The 13,715-nt window shown below is 54.7% G+C and overlaps 15 non-coding genes across 15 annotated transcripts; all 15 read right to left on the bottom strand.

Moving 5' to 3' along the window:
• Positions 1-383: 383 nt before the first annotated feature.
• LOC138565606 (U5 spliceosomal RNA) lies at positions 384-499 on the bottom strand. The gene has a single exon (XR_011301440.1). It is a non-coding gene; the product is annotated as a U5 spliceosomal RNA (small nuclear RNA).
• Positions 500-1,275: 776 nt separating this feature from the next.
• LOC138565605 (U5 spliceosomal RNA) lies at positions 1,276-1,391 on the bottom strand. Its single transcript, XR_011301439.1, has one exon. It is a non-coding gene; the product is annotated as a U5 spliceosomal RNA (small nuclear RNA).
• A 776-nt stretch (positions 1,392-2,167) lies between these two features.
• Positions 2,168-2,283, bottom strand: LOC138565604 (U5 spliceosomal RNA). Its single transcript, XR_011301438.1, has one exon. It is a non-coding gene; the product is annotated as a U5 spliceosomal RNA (small nuclear RNA).
• Positions 2,284-3,059: 776 nt separating this feature from the next.
• On the bottom strand, positions 3,060-3,175 carry LOC138565603 (U5 spliceosomal RNA). The gene has a single exon (XR_011301437.1). It is a non-coding gene; the product is annotated as a U5 spliceosomal RNA (small nuclear RNA).
• A 776-nt stretch (positions 3,176-3,951) lies between these two features.
• LOC138565601 (U5 spliceosomal RNA) lies at positions 3,952-4,067 on the bottom strand. Its single transcript, XR_011301435.1, has one exon. It is a non-coding gene; the product is annotated as a U5 spliceosomal RNA (small nuclear RNA).
• A 776-nt stretch (positions 4,068-4,843) lies between these two features.
• On the bottom strand, positions 4,844-4,959 carry LOC138565600 (U5 spliceosomal RNA). The gene has a single exon (XR_011301434.1). It is a non-coding gene; the product is annotated as a U5 spliceosomal RNA (small nuclear RNA).
• Positions 4,960-5,735: 776 nt separating this feature from the next.
• Positions 5,736-5,851, bottom strand: LOC138565599 (U5 spliceosomal RNA). The gene has a single exon (XR_011301433.1). It is a non-coding gene; the product is annotated as a U5 spliceosomal RNA (small nuclear RNA).
• Positions 5,852-6,627: 776 nt separating this feature from the next.
• LOC138565598 (U5 spliceosomal RNA) lies at positions 6,628-6,743 on the bottom strand. Its single transcript, XR_011301432.1, has one exon. It is a non-coding gene; the product is annotated as a U5 spliceosomal RNA (small nuclear RNA).
• Positions 6,744-7,519: 776 nt separating this feature from the next.
• Positions 7,520-7,635, bottom strand: LOC138565597 (U5 spliceosomal RNA). The gene has a single exon (XR_011301431.1). It is a non-coding gene; the product is annotated as a U5 spliceosomal RNA (small nuclear RNA).
• Positions 7,636-8,410: 775 nt separating this feature from the next.
• On the bottom strand, positions 8,411-8,526 carry LOC138565595 (U5 spliceosomal RNA). The gene has a single exon (XR_011301430.1). It is a non-coding gene; the product is annotated as a U5 spliceosomal RNA (small nuclear RNA).
• Positions 8,527-9,301: 775 nt separating this feature from the next.
• On the bottom strand, positions 9,302-9,417 carry LOC138565594 (U5 spliceosomal RNA). Its single transcript, XR_011301429.1, has one exon. It is a non-coding gene; the product is annotated as a U5 spliceosomal RNA (small nuclear RNA).
• A 776-nt stretch (positions 9,418-10,193) lies between these two features.
• LOC138565593 (U5 spliceosomal RNA) lies at positions 10,194-10,309 on the bottom strand. Its single transcript, XR_011301428.1, has one exon. It is a non-coding gene; the product is annotated as a U5 spliceosomal RNA (small nuclear RNA).
• A 776-nt stretch (positions 10,310-11,085) lies between these two features.
• Positions 11,086-11,201, bottom strand: LOC138565592 (U5 spliceosomal RNA). Its single transcript, XR_011301427.1, has one exon. It is a non-coding gene; the product is annotated as a U5 spliceosomal RNA (small nuclear RNA).
• Positions 11,202-11,977: 776 nt separating this feature from the next.
• On the bottom strand, positions 11,978-12,093 carry LOC138565591 (U5 spliceosomal RNA). Its single transcript, XR_011301426.1, has one exon. It is a non-coding gene; the product is annotated as a U5 spliceosomal RNA (small nuclear RNA).
• A 776-nt stretch (positions 12,094-12,869) lies between these two features.
• LOC138565589 (U5 spliceosomal RNA) lies at positions 12,870-12,985 on the bottom strand. Its single transcript, XR_011301424.1, has one exon. It is a non-coding gene; the product is annotated as a U5 spliceosomal RNA (small nuclear RNA).
• Between the last annotated feature and the right edge of the window lie 730 nt (positions 12,986-13,715).

Here is a 13,715-nt window from a genome sequence, read left to right as displayed (position 1 = left end):
TCAGGACACAGGGATCATTTTCCGCCCTCACCCTGTCTTGCACGGGTGCTGGGCCTCCTGGGCTGCCAGCGGGCAAAGAACGGCGTTTGTCAGGCGTTCGTCAGCCGATCGGGGCCCGGGCCCAAACCCCTGCCCACTGGGGCCATATCCTCCTGGATGCTAGCTTGGAGCCAGCCTCTGCTGGCTCACCAGCAGGTGGCGACAGCAGCAAGCATTAGCTAAAGGCTCCCCCCTCTGGCTACCACTGCAAGGCATCAGCCTGGCTGTGCTGCGAGGACCCCTGCAAAGGCTGACTGACAGCTGGGGGGTGCAAGCCAACAGCTGAAAAGCAGGCTTTGCGCTTTCATTTGCTCTGTTTCTTTTTTTTTTTAACCAGCATAGGTAACCCTGCACTTGGCAGGGCTTCAAAAAATTGAGTGAAACTCTTTAATGTTCCTCTCCACGGAAATCTTTAGTAAAAGGCGAAAGATTTATTCGGTTTGAAGAGAAACCAGAGTATGCGCTCTGGTGGCCCCGACTGCGGCCGCAAAAAATGCAACACCTCACTAGCTCAGGGTGACTTAGTGAAGCAGTGCACACGATGACGCTTTTTGAGATGAAGCGAATGGAGAATGCTATCGGGCTCCGAACCCGTGGCAGAATGACTTTATTTGCAAGCAATCCCATCCAAAGTCATGAAACCTGGCAGGGGATTGTGGGTATGCAAATTTCTCCAGACCGCAGGCCATGTGACATTGGCCAAAAGGCAGGCAGAGTCTGCCTTTGCCTGAGGACTCCCCTCGTTTACATAAGGTCTAGGGCTTCTGGGAGGCAGGCGTGAGATTTTCTTTTGGGCCCCAGAGATGGGGCTCCTCCCCCAGGATGTTGAAGAAGCAGCCCGCTCTCTCCTTTCTCAGGACACAGGGGTCATTTTCCGCCCTCACCCTGTCTTGCACGGGTGCTGGGCCTCCTGGGCTGCCAGCGGGCAAAGAACGGCGTTTGTCAGGCGTTCGTCAGCCGATCGGGGCCCGGGCCCAAACCCCTGCCCACTGGGGCCATATCCTCCTGGATGCTAGCTTGGAGCCAGCCTCTGCTGGCTCACCAGCAGGTGGCGACAGCAGCAAGCATTAGCTAAAAGCTCCCCCCTCTGGCTACCACTGCAAGGCATCAGCCTGGCTGTGCTGCGAGGACCCCTGCAAAGGCTGACTGACAGCTGGGGGGTGCAAGCCAACAGCTGAAAAGCAGGCTTTGCGCTTTCATTTGCTCTGTTTCTTTTTTTTTTTAACCAGCATAGGTAACCCTGCACTTGGCAGGGCTTCAAAAAATTGAGTGAAACTCTTTAATGTTCCTCTCCACGGAAATCTTTAGTAAAAGGCGAAAGATTTATTCGGTTTGAAGAGAAACCAGAGTATGCGCTCTGGTGGCCCCGACTGCGGCCGCAAAAAATGCAACACCTCACTAGCTCAGGGTGACTTAGTGAAGCAGTGCACACGATGACGCTTTTTGAGATGAAGCGAATGGAGAATGCTATCGGGCTCCGAACCCGTGGCAGAATGACTTTATTTGCAAGCAATCCCATCCAAAGTCATGAAACCTGGCAGGGGATTGTGGGTATGCAAATTTCTCCAGACCGCAGGCCATGTGACATTGGCCAAAAGGCAGGCAGAGTCTGCCTTTGCCTGAGGACTCCCCTCGTTTACATAAGGTCTAGGGCTTCTGGGAGGCAGGCGTGAGATTTTCTTTTGGGCCCCAGAGATGGGGCTCCTCCCCCAGGATGTTGAAGAAGCAGCCCGCTCTCTCCTTTCTCAGGACACAGGGGTCATTTTCCGCCCTCACCCTGTCTTGCACGGGTGCTGGGCCTCCTGGGCTGCCAGCGGGCAAAGAACGGCGTTTGTCAGGCGTTCGTCAGCCGATCGGGGCCCGGGCCCAAACCCCTGCCCACTGGGGCCATATCCTCCTGGATGCTAGCTTGGAGCCAGCCTCTGCTGGCTCACCAGCAGGTGGCGACAGCAGCAAGCATTAGCTAAAAGCTCCCCCCTCTGGCTACCACTGCAAGGCATCAGCCTGGCTGTGCTGCGAGGACCCCTGCAAAGGCTGACTGACAGCTGGGGGGTGCAAGCCAACAGCTGAAAAGCAGGCTTTGCGCTTTCATTTGCTCTGTTTCTTTTTTTTTTTAACCAGCATAGGTAACCCTGCACTTGGCAGGGCTTCAAAAAATTGAGTGAAACTCTTTAATGTTCCTCTCCACGGAAATCTTTAGTAAAAGGCGAAAGATTTATTCGGTTTGAAGAGAAACCAGAGTATGCGCTCTAGTGGCCCCGACTGCGGCCGCAAAAAATGCAACACCTCACTAGCTCAGGGTGACTTAGTGAAGCAGTGCACACGATGACGCTTTTTGAGATGAAGCGAATGGAGAATGCTATCGGGCTCCGAACCCGTGGCAGAATGACTTTATTTGCAAGCAATCCCATCCAAAGTCATGAAACCTGGCAGGGGATTGTGGGTATGCAAATTTCTCCAGACCGCAGGCCATGTGACATTGGCCAAAAGGCAGGCAGAGTCTGCCTTTGCCTGAGGACTCCCCTCGTTTACATAAGGTCTAGGGCTTCTGGGAGGCAGGCGTGAGATTTTCTTTTGGGCCCCAGAGATGGGGCTCCTCCCCCAGGATGTTGAAGAAGCAGCCCGCTCTCTCCTTTCTCAGGACACAGGGATCATTTTCCGCCCTCACCCTGTCTTGCACGGGTGCTGGGCCTCCTGGGCTGCCAGCGGGCAAAGAACGGCGTTTGTCAGGCGTTCGTCAGCCGATCGGGGCCCGGGCCCAAACCCCTGCCCACTGGGGCCATATCCTCCTGGATGCTAGCTTGGAGCCAGCCTCTGCTGGCTCACCAGCAGGTGGCGACAGCAGCAAGCATTAGCTAAAGGCTCCCCCCTCTGGCTACCACTGCAAGGCATCAGCCTGGCTGTGCTGCGAGGACCCCTGCAAAGGCTGACTGACAGCTGGGGGGTGCAAGCCAACAGCTGAAAAGCAGGCTTTGCGCTTTCATTTGCTCTGTTTCTTTTTTTTTTTAACCAGCATAGGTAACCCTGCACTTGGCAGGGCTTCAAAAAATTGAGTGAAACTCTTTAATGTTCCTCTCCACGGAAATCTTTAGTAAAAGGCGAAAGATTTATTCGGTTTGAAGAGAAACCAGAGTATGCGCTCTGGTGGCCCCGACTGCGGCCGCAAAAAATGCAACACCTCACTAGCTCAGGGTGACTTAGTGAAGCAGTGCACACGATGACGCTTTTTGAGATGAAGCGAATGGAGAATGCTATCGGGCTCCGAACCCGTGGCAGAATGACTTTATTTGCAAGCAATCCCATCCAAAGTCATGAAACCTGGCAGGGGATTGTGGGTATGCAAATTTCTCCAGACCGCAGGCCATGTGACATTGGCCAAAAGGCAGGCAGAGTCTGCCTTTGCCTGAGGACTCCCCTCGTTTACATAAGGTCTAGGGCTTCTGGGAGGCAGGCGTGAGATTTTCTTTTGGGCCACAGAGATGGGGCTCCTCCCCCAGGATGTTGAAGAAGCAGCCCGCTCTCTCCTTTCTCAGGACACAGGGGTCATTTTCCGCCCTCACCCTGTCTTGCACGGGTGCTGGGCCTCCTGGGCTGCCAGCGGGCAAAGAACGGCGTTTGTCAGGCGTTCGTCAGCCGATCGGGGCCCGGGCCCAAACCCCTGCCCACTGGGGCCATATCCTCCTGGATGCTAGCTTGGAGCCAGCCTCTGCTGGCTCACCAGCAGGTGGCGACAGCAGCAAGCATTAGCTAAAGGCTCCCCCCTCTGGCTACCACTGCAAGGCATCAGCCTGGCTGTGCTGCGAGGACCCCTGCAAAGGCTGACTGACAGCTGGGGGGTGCAAGCCAACAGCTGAAAAGCAGGCTTTGCGCTTTCATTTGCTCTGTTTCTTTTTTTTTTTAACCAGCATAGGTAACCCTGCACTTGGCAGGGCTTCAAAAAATTGAGTGAAACTCTTTAATGTTCCTCTCCACGGAAATCTTTAGTAAAAGGCGAAAGATTTATTCGGTTTGAAGAGAAACCAGAGTATGCGCTCTGGTGGCCCCGACTGCGGCCGCAAAAAATGCAACACCTCACTAGCTCAGGGTGACTTAGTGAAGCAGTGCACACGATGACGCTTTTTGAGATGAAGCGAATGGAGAATGCTATCGGGCTCCGAACCCGTGGCAGAATGACTTTATTTGCAAGCAATCCCATCCAAAGTCATGAAACCTGGCAGGGGATTGTGGGTATGCAAATTTCTCCAGACCGCAGGCCATGTGACATTGGCCAAAAGGCAGGCAGAGTCTGCCTTTGCCTGAGGACTCCCCTCGTTTACATAAGGTCTAGGGCTTCTGGGAGGCAGGCGTGAGATTTTCTTTTGGGCCCCAGAGATGGGGCTCCTCCCCCAGGATGTTGAAGAAGCAGCCCGCTCTCTCCTTTCTCAGGACACAGGGGTCATTTTCCGCCCTCACCCTGTCTTGCACGGGTGCTGGGCCTCCTGGGCTGCCAGCGGGCAAAGAACGGCGTTTGTCAGGCGTTCGTCAGCCGATCGGGGCCCGGGCCCAAACCCCTGCCCACTGGGGCCATATCCTCCTGGATGCTAGCTTGGAGCCAGCCTCTGCTGGCTCACCAGCAGGTGGCGACAGCAGCAAGCATTAGCTAAAGGCTCCCCCCTCTGGCTACCACTGCAAGGCATCAGCCTGGCTGTGCTGCGAGGACCCCTGCAAAGGCTGACTGACAGCTGGGGGGTGCAAGCCAACAGCTGAAAAGCAGGCTTTGCGCTTTCATTTGCTCTGTTTCTTTTTTTTTTTAACCAGCATAGGTAACCCTGCACTTGGCAGGGCTTCAAAAAATTGAGTGAAACTCTTTAATGTTCCTCTCCACGGAAATCTTTAGTAAAAGGCGAAAGATTTATTCGGTTTGAAGAGAAACCAGAGTATGCGCTCTAGTGGCCCCGACTGCGGCCGCAAAAAATGCAACACCTCACTAGCTCAGGGTGACTTAGTGAAGCAGTGCACACGATGACGCTTTTTGAGATGAAGCGAATGGAGAATGCTATCGGGCTCCGAACCCGTGGCAGAATGACTTTATTTGCAAGCAATCCCATCCAAAGTCATGAAACCTGGCAGGGGATTGTGGGTATGCAAATTTCTCCAGACCGCAGGCCATGTGACATTGGCCAAAAGGCAGGCAGAGTCTGCCTTTGCCTGAGGACTCCCCTCGTTTACATAAGGTCTAGGGCTTCTGGGAGGCAGGCGTGAGATTTTCTTTTGGGCCCCAGAGATGGGGCTCCTCCCCCAGGATGTTGAAGAAGCAGCCCGCTCTCTCCTTTCTCAGGACACAGGGATCATTTTCCGCCCTCACCCTGTCTTGCACGGGTGCTGGGCCTCCTGGGCTGCCAGCGGGCAAAGAACGGCGTTTGTCAGGCGTTCGTCAGCCGATCGGGGCCCGGGCCCAAACCCCTGCCCACTGGGGCCATATCCTCCTGGATGCTAGCTTGGAGCCAGCCTCTGCTGGCTCACCAGCAGGTGGCGACAGCAGCAAGCATTAGCTAAAGGCTCCCCCCTCTGGCTACCACTGCAAGGCATCAGCCTGGCTGTGCTGCGAGGACCCCTGCAAAGGCTGACTGACAGCTGGGGGGTGCAAGCCAACAGCTGAAAAGCAGGCTTTGCGCTTTCATTTGCTCTGTTTCTTTTTTTTTTTAACCAGCATAGGTAACCCTGCACTTGGCAGGGCTTCAAAAAATTGAGTGAAACTCTTTAATGTTCCTCTCCACGGAAATCTTTAGTAAAAGGCGAAAGATTTATTCGGTTTGAAGAGAAACCAGAGTATGCGCTCTAGTGGCCCCGACTGCGGCCGCAAAAAATGCAACACCTCACTAGCTCAGGGTGACTTAGTGAAGCAGTGCACACGATGACGCTTTTTGAGATGAAGCGAATGGAGAATGCTATCGGGCTCCGAACCCGTGGCAGAATGACTTTATTTGCAAGCAATCCCATCCAAAGTCATGAAACCTGGCAGGGGATTGTGGGTATGCAAATTTCTCCAGACCGCAGGCCATGTGACATTGGCCAAAAGGCAGGCAGAGTCTGCCTTTGCCTGAGGACTCCCCTCGTTTACATAAGGTCTAGGGCTTCTGGGAGGCAGGCGTGAGATTTTCTTTTGGGCCCCAGAGATGGGGCTCCTCCCCCAGGATGTTGAAGAAGCAGCCCGCTCTCTCCTTTCTCAGGACACAGGGGTCATTTTCCGCCCTCACCCTGTCTTGCACGGGTGCTGGGCCTCCTGGGCTGCCAGCGGGCAAAGAACGGCGTTTGTCAGGCGTTCGTCAGCCGATCGGGGCCCGGGCCCAAACCCCTGCCCACTGGGGCCATATCCTCCTGGATGCTAGCTTGGAGCCAGCCTCTGCTGGCTCACCAGCAGGTGGCGACAGCAGCAAGCATTAGCTAAAGGCTCCCCCCTCTGGCTACCACTGCAAGGCATCAGCCTGGCTGTGCTGCGAGGACCCCTGCAAAGGCTGACTGACAGCTGGGGGGTGCAAGCCAACAGCTGAAAAGCAGGCTTTGCGCTTTCATTTGCTCTGTTTCTTTTTTTTTTTAACCAGCATAGGTAACCCTGCACTTGGCAGGGCTTCAAAAAATTGAGTGAAACTCTTTAATGTTCCTCTCCACGGAAATCTTTAGTAAAAGGCGAAAGATTTATTCGGTTTGAAGAGAAACCAGAGTATGCGCTCTAGTGGCCCCGACTGCGGCCGCAAAAAATGCAACACCTCACTAGCTCAGGGTGACTTAGTGAAGCAGTGCACACGATGACGCTTTTTGAGATGAAGCGAATGGAGAATGCTATCGGGCTCCGAACCCGTGGCAGAATGACTTTATTTGCAAGCAATCCCATCCAAAGTCATGAAACCTGGCAGGGGATTGTGGGTATGCAAATTTCTCCAGACCGCAGGCCATGTGACATTGGCCAAAAGGCAGGCAGAGTCTGCCTTTGCCTGAGGACTCCCCTCGTTTACATAAGGTCTAGGGCTTCTGGGAGGCAGGCGTGAGATTTTCTTTTGGGCCCCAGAGATGGGGCTCCTCCCCCAGGATGTTGAAGAAGCAGCCCGCTCTCTCCTTTCTCAGGACACAGGGGTCATTTTCCGCCCTCACCCTGTCTTGCACGGGTGCTGGGCCTCCTGGGCTGCCAGCGGGCAAAGAACGGCGTTTGTCAGGCGTTCGTCAGCCGATCGGGGCCCGGGCCCAAACCCCTGCCCACTGGGGCCATATCCTCCTGGATGCTAGCTTGGAGCCAGCCTCTGCTGGCTCACCAGCAGGTGGCGACAGCAGCAAGCATTAGCTAAAGGCTCCCCCCTCTGGCTACCACTGCAAGGCATCAGCCTGGCTGTGCTGCGAGGACCCCTGCAAAGGCTGACTGACAGCTGGGGGGTGCAAGCCAACAGCTGAAAAGCAGGCTTTGCGCTTTCATTTGCTCTGTTTCTTTTTTTTTTTAACCAGCATAGGTAACCCTGCACTTGGCAGGGCTTCAAAAAATTGAGTGAAACTCTTTAATGTTCCTCTCCACGGAAATCTTTAGTAAAAGGCGAAAGATTTATTCGGTTTGAAGAGAAACCAGAGTATGCGCTCTAGTGGCCCCGACTGCGCCGCAAAAAATGCAACACCTCACTAGCTCAGGGTGACTTAGTGAAGCAGTGCACACGATGACGCTTTTTGAGATGAAGCGAATGGAGAATGCTATCGGGCTCCGAACCCGTGGCAGAATGACTTTATTTGCAAGCAATCCCATCCAAAGTCATGAAACCTGGCAGGGGATTGTGGGTATGCAAATTTCTCCAGACCGCAGGCCATGTGACATTGGCCAAAAGGCAGGCAGAGTCTGCCTTTGCCTGAGGACTCCCCTCGTTTACATAAGGTCTAGGGCTTCTGGGAGGCAGGCGTGAGATTTTCTTTTGGGCCCCAGAGATGGGGCTCCTCCCCCAGGATGTTGAAGAAGCAGCCCGCTCTCTCCTTTCTCAGGACACAGGGATCATTTTCCGCCCTCACCCTGTCTTGCACGGGTGCTGGGCCTCCTGGGCTGCCAGCGGGCAAAGAACGGCGTTTGTCAGGCGTTCGTCAGCCGATCGGGGCCCGGGCCCAAACCACTGCCCACTGGGGCCATATCCTCCTGGATGCTAGCTTGGAGCCAGCCTCTGCTGGCTCACCAGCAGGTGGCGACAGCAGCAAGCATTAGCTAAAGGCTCCCCCCTCTGGCTACCACTGCAAGGCATCAGCCTGGCTGTGCTGCGAGGACCCCTGCAAAGGCTGACTGACAGCTGGGGGGTGCAAGCCAACAGCTGAAAAGCAGGCTTTGCGCTTTCATTTGCTCTGTTTCTTTTTTTTTTTAACCAGCATAGGTAACCCTGCACTTGGCAGGGCTTCAAAAAATTGAGTGAAACTCTTTAATGTTCCTCTCCACGGAAATCTTTAGTAAAAGGCGAAAGATTTATTCGGTTTGAAGAGAAACCAGAGTATGCGCTCTGGTGGCCCCGACTGCGGCCGCAAAAAATGCAACACCTCACTAGCTCAGGGTGACTTAGTGAAGCAGTGGACACGATGACGCTTTTTGAGATGAAGCGAATGGAGACTGCTATCGGGCTCCGAACCCGTGGCAGAATGACTTTATTTGCAAGCAATCCCATCCAAAGTCATGAAACCTGGCAGGGGATTGTGGGTATGCAAATTTCTCCAGACCGCAGGCCATGTGACATTGGCCAAAAGCCAGGCAGAGTCTGCCTTTGCCTGAGGACTCCCCTCGTTTACATAAGGTCTAGGGCTTCTGGGAGGCAGGCGTGAGATTTTCTTTTGGGCCCCAGAGATGGGGCTCCTCCCCCAGGATGTTGAAGAAGCAGCCCGCTCTCTCCTTTCTCAGGACACAGGGGTCATTTTCCGCCCTCACCCTGTCTTGCACGGGTGCTGGGCCTCCTGGGCTGCCAGCGGGCAAAGAACGGCGTTTGTCAGGCGTTCGTCAGCCGATCGGGGCCCGGGCCCAAACCCCTGCCCACTGGGGCCATATCCTCCTGGATGCTAGCTTGGAGCCAGCCTCTGCTGGCTCACCAGCAGGTGGCGACAGCAGCAAGCATTAGCTAAAGGCTCCCCCCTCTGGCTACCACTGCAAGGCATCAGCCTGGCTGTGCTGCGAGGACCCCTGCAAAGGCTGACTGACAGCTGGGGGTGCAAGCCAACAGCTGAAAAGCAGGCTTTGCGCTTTCATTTGCTCTGTTTCTTTTTTTTTTTAACCAGCATAGGTAACCCTGCACTTGGCAGGGCTTCAAAAAATTGAGTGAAACTCTTTAATGTTCCTCTCCACGGAAATCTTTAGTAAAAGGCGAAAGATTTATTCGGTTTGAAGAGAAACCAGAGTATGCGCTCTAGTGGCCCCGACTGCGGCCGCAAAAAATGCAACACCTCACTAGCTCAGGGTGACTTAGTGAAGCAGTGCACACGATGACGCTTTTTGAGATGAAGCGAATGGAGAATGCTATCGGGCTCCGAACCCGTGGCAGAATGACTTTATTTGCAAGCAATCCCATCCAAAGTCATGAAACCTGGCAGGGGATTGTGGGTATGCAAATTTCTCCAGACCGCAGGCCATGTGACATTGGCCAAAAGGCAGGCAGAGTCTGCCTTTGCCTGAGGACTCCCCTCGTTTACATAAGGTCTAGGGCTTCTGGGAGGCAGGCGTGAGATTTTCTTTTGGGCCCCAGAGATGGGGCTCCTCCCCCAGGATGTTGAAGAAGCAGCCCGCTCTCTCCTTTCTCAGGACACAGGGATCATTTTCCGCCCTCACCCTGTCTTGCACGGGTGCTGGGCCTCCTGGGCTGCCAGCGGGCAAAGAACGGCGTTTGTCAGGCGTTCGTCAGCCGATCGGGGCCCGGGCCCAAACCCCTGCCCACTGGGGCCATATCCTCCTGGATGCTAGCTTGGAGCCAGCCTCTGCTGGCTCACCAGCAGGTGGCGACAGCAGCAAGCATTAGCTAAAGGCTCCCCCCTCTGGCTACCACTGCAAGGCATCAGCCTGGCTGTGCTGCGAGGACCCCTGCAAAGGCTGACTGACAGCTGGGGGGTGCAAGCCAACAGCTGAAAAGCAGGCTTTGCGCTTTCATTTGCTCCGTTTCTTTTTTTTTTTAACCAGCATAGGTAACCCTGCACTTGGCAGGGCTTCAAAAAATTGAGTGAAACTCTTTAATGTTCCTCTCCACGGAAATCTTTAGTAAAAGGCGAAAGATTTATTCGGTTTGAAGAGAAACCAGAGTATGCGCTCTGGTGGCCCCGACTGCGGCCGCAAAAAATGCAACACCTCACTAGCTCAGGGTGACTTAGTGAAGCAGTGCACACGATGACGCTTTTTGAGATGAAGCGAATGGAGAATGCTATCGGGCTCCGAACCCGTGGCAGAATGACTTTATTTGCAAGCAATCCCATCCAAAGTCATGAAACCTGGCAGGGGATTGTGGGTATGCAAATTTCTCCAGACCGCAGGCCATGTGACATTGGCCAAAAGGCAGGCAGAGTCTGCCTTTGCCTGAGGACTCCCCTCGTTTACATAAGGTCTAGGGCTTCTGGGAGGCAGGCGTGAGATTTTCTTTTGGGCCCCAGAGATGGGGCTCCTCCCCCAGGATGTTGAAGAAGCAGCCCGCTCTCTCCTTTCTCAGGACACAGGGGTCATTTTCCGCCCTCACCCTGTCTTGCACGGGTGCTGGGCCTCCTGGGCTGCCAGCGGGCAAAGAACGGCGTTTGTCAGGCGTTCGTCAGCCGATCGGGGCCCGGGCCCAAACCCCTGCCCACTGGGGCCATATCCTCCTGGATGCTAGCTTGGAGCCAGCCTCTGCTGGCTCACCAGCAGGTGGCGACAGCAGCAAGCATTAGCTAAAGGCTCCCCCCTCTGGCTACCACTGCAAGGCATCAGCCTGGCTGTGCTGCGAGGACCCCTGCAAAGGCTGACTGACAGCTGGGGGGTGCAAGCCAACAGCTGAAAAGCAGGCTTTGCGCTTTCATTTGCTCTGTTTCTTTTTTTTTTTAACCAGCATAGGTAACCCTGCACTTGGCAGGGCTTCAAAAAATTGAGTGAAACTCTTTAATGTTCCTCTCCACGGAAATCTTTAGTAAAAGGCGAAAGATTTATTCGGTTTGAAGAGAAACCAGAGTATGCGCTCTGGTGGCCCCGACTGCGGCCGCAAAAAATGCAACACCTCACTAGCTCAGGGTGACTTAGTGAAGCAGTGCACACGATGACGCTTTTTGAGATGAAGCGAATGGAGAATGCTATCGGGCTCCGAACCCGTGGCAGAATGACTTTATTTGCAAGCAATCCCATCCAAAGTCATGAAACCTGGCAGGGGATTGTGGGTATGCAAATTTCTCCAGACCGCAGGCCATGTGACATTGGCCAAAAGGCAGGCAGAGTCTGCCTTTGCCTGAGGACTCCCCTCCTTTACATAAGGTCTAGGGCTTCTGGGAGGCAGGCGTGAGATTTTCTTTTGGGCCCCAGAGATGGGGCTCCTCCCCCAGGATGTTGAAGAAGCAGCCCGCTCTCTCCTTTCTCAGGACACAGGGGTCATTTTCCGCCCTCACCCTGTCTTGCACGGGTGCTGGGCCTCCTGGGCTGCCAGCGGGCAAAGAACGGCGTTTGTCAGGCGTTCGTCAGCCGATCGGGGCCCGGGCCCAAACCCCTGCCCACTGGGGCCATATCCTCCTGGATGCTAGCTTGGAGCCAGCCTCTGCTGGCTCACCAGCAGGTGGCGACAGCAGCAAGCATTAGCTAAAGGCTCCCCCCTCTGGCTACCACTGCAAGGCATCAGCCTGGCTGTGCTGCGATGACCCCTGCAAAGGCTGACTGACAGCTGGGGGGTGCAAGCCAACAGCTGAAAAGCAGGCTTTGCGCTTTCATTTGCTCTGTTTCTTTTTTTTTTTAACCAGCATAGGTAACCCTGCACTTGGCAGGGCTTCAAAAAATTGAGTGAAACTCTTTAATGTTCCTCTCCACGGAAATCTTTAGTAAAAGGCGAAAGATTTATTCGGTTTGAAGAGAAACCAGAGTATGCGCTCTAGTGGCCCCGACTGCGGCCGCAAAAAATGCAACACCTCACTAGCTCAGGGTGACTTAGTGAAGCAGTGCACACGATGACGCTTTTTGAGATGAAGCGAATGGAGAATGCTATCGGGCTCCGAACCCGTGGCAGAATGACTTTATTTGCAAGCAATCCCATCCAAAGTCATGAAACCTGGCAGGGGATTGTGGGTATGCAAATTTCTCCAGACCGCAGGCCATGTGACATTGGCCAAAAGGCAGGCAGAGTCTGCCTTTGCCTGAGGACTCCCCTCGTTTACATAAGGTCTAGGGCTTCTGGGAGGCAGGCGTGAGATTTTCTTTTGGGCCCCAGAGATGGGGCTCCTCCCCCAGGATGTTGAAGAAGCAGCCCGCTCTCTCCTTTCTCAGGACACAGGGATCATTTTCCGCCCTCACCCTGTCTTGCACGGGTGCTGGGCCTCCTGGGCTGCCAGCGGGCAAAGAACGGCGTTTGTCAGGCGTTCGTCAGCCGATCGGGGCCCGGGCCCAAACCCCTGCCCACTGGGGCCATATCCTCCTGGATGCTAGCTTGGAGCCAGCCTCTGCTGGCTCACCAGCAGGTGGCGACAGCAGCAAGCATTAGCTAAAGGCTCCCCCCTCTGGCTACCACTGCAAGGCATCAGCCTGGCTGTGCTGCGAGGACCCCTGCAAAGGCTGACTGACAGCTGGGGGGTGCAAGCCAACAGCTGAAAAGCAGGCTTTGCGCTTTCATTTGCTCTGTTTCTTTTTTTTTTTAACCAGCATAGGTAACCCTGCACTTGGCAGGGCTTCAAAAAATTGAGTGAAACTCTTTAATGTTCCTCTCCACGGAAATCTTTAGTAAAAGGCGAAAGATTTATTCGGTTTGAAGAGAAACCAGAGTATGCGCTCTAGTGGCCCCGACTGCGGCCGCAAAAAATGCAACACCTCACTAGCTCAGGGTGACTTAGTGAAGCAGTGCACACGATGACGCTTTTTGAGATGAAGCGAATGGAGAATGCTATCGGGCTCCGAACCCGTGGCAGAATGACTTTATTTGCAAGCAATCCCATCCAAAGTCATGAAACCTGGCAGGGGAGTGTGGGTATGCAAATTTCTCCAGACCGCAGGCCATGTGACATTGGCCAAAAGGCAGGCAGAGTCTGCCTTTGCCTGAGGACTCCCCTCGTTTACATAAGGTCTAGGGCTTCTGGGAGGCAGGCGTGAGATTTTCTTTTGGGCCCCAGAGATGGGGCTCCTCCCCCAGGATGTTGAAGAAGCAGCCCGCTCTCTCCTTTCTCAGGACACAGGGATCATTTTCCGCCCTCACCCTGTCTTGCACGGGTGCTGGGCCTCCTGGGCTGCCAGCGGGCAAAGAACGGCGTTTGTCAGGCGTTCGTCAGCCGATCGGGGCCCGGGCCCAAACCCCTGCCCACTGGGGCCATATCCTCCTGGATGCTAGCTTGGAGCCAGCCTCTGCTGGCTCACCAGCAGGTGGCGACAGCAGCAAGCATTAGCTAAAGGCTCCCCCCTCTGGCTACCACTAAGCATCAGCCTGGCTGTGCTGCGAGGACCCCTGCAAAGGCTGACTGACAGCTGGGGGGTGCAAGCCAACAGCTGAAAAGCAGGCTTTGCG

The sequence above is a fragment of the Ambystoma mexicanum genome, chromosome 1q, assembly GCF_040938575.1.
Source record: "Ambystoma mexicanum isolate Mex_15411 chromosome 1q, UKY_AmexF1_1, whole genome shotgun sequence".
In the NCBI taxonomy this organism is placed as follows: domain Eukaryota; kingdom Metazoa; phylum Chordata; class Amphibia; order Caudata; family Ambystomatidae; genus Ambystoma; species Ambystoma mexicanum.
The sequence above is the reverse complement of the archived record's forward strand: the minus strand, read 5'-3'. Positions and strand labels throughout refer to the sequence as shown.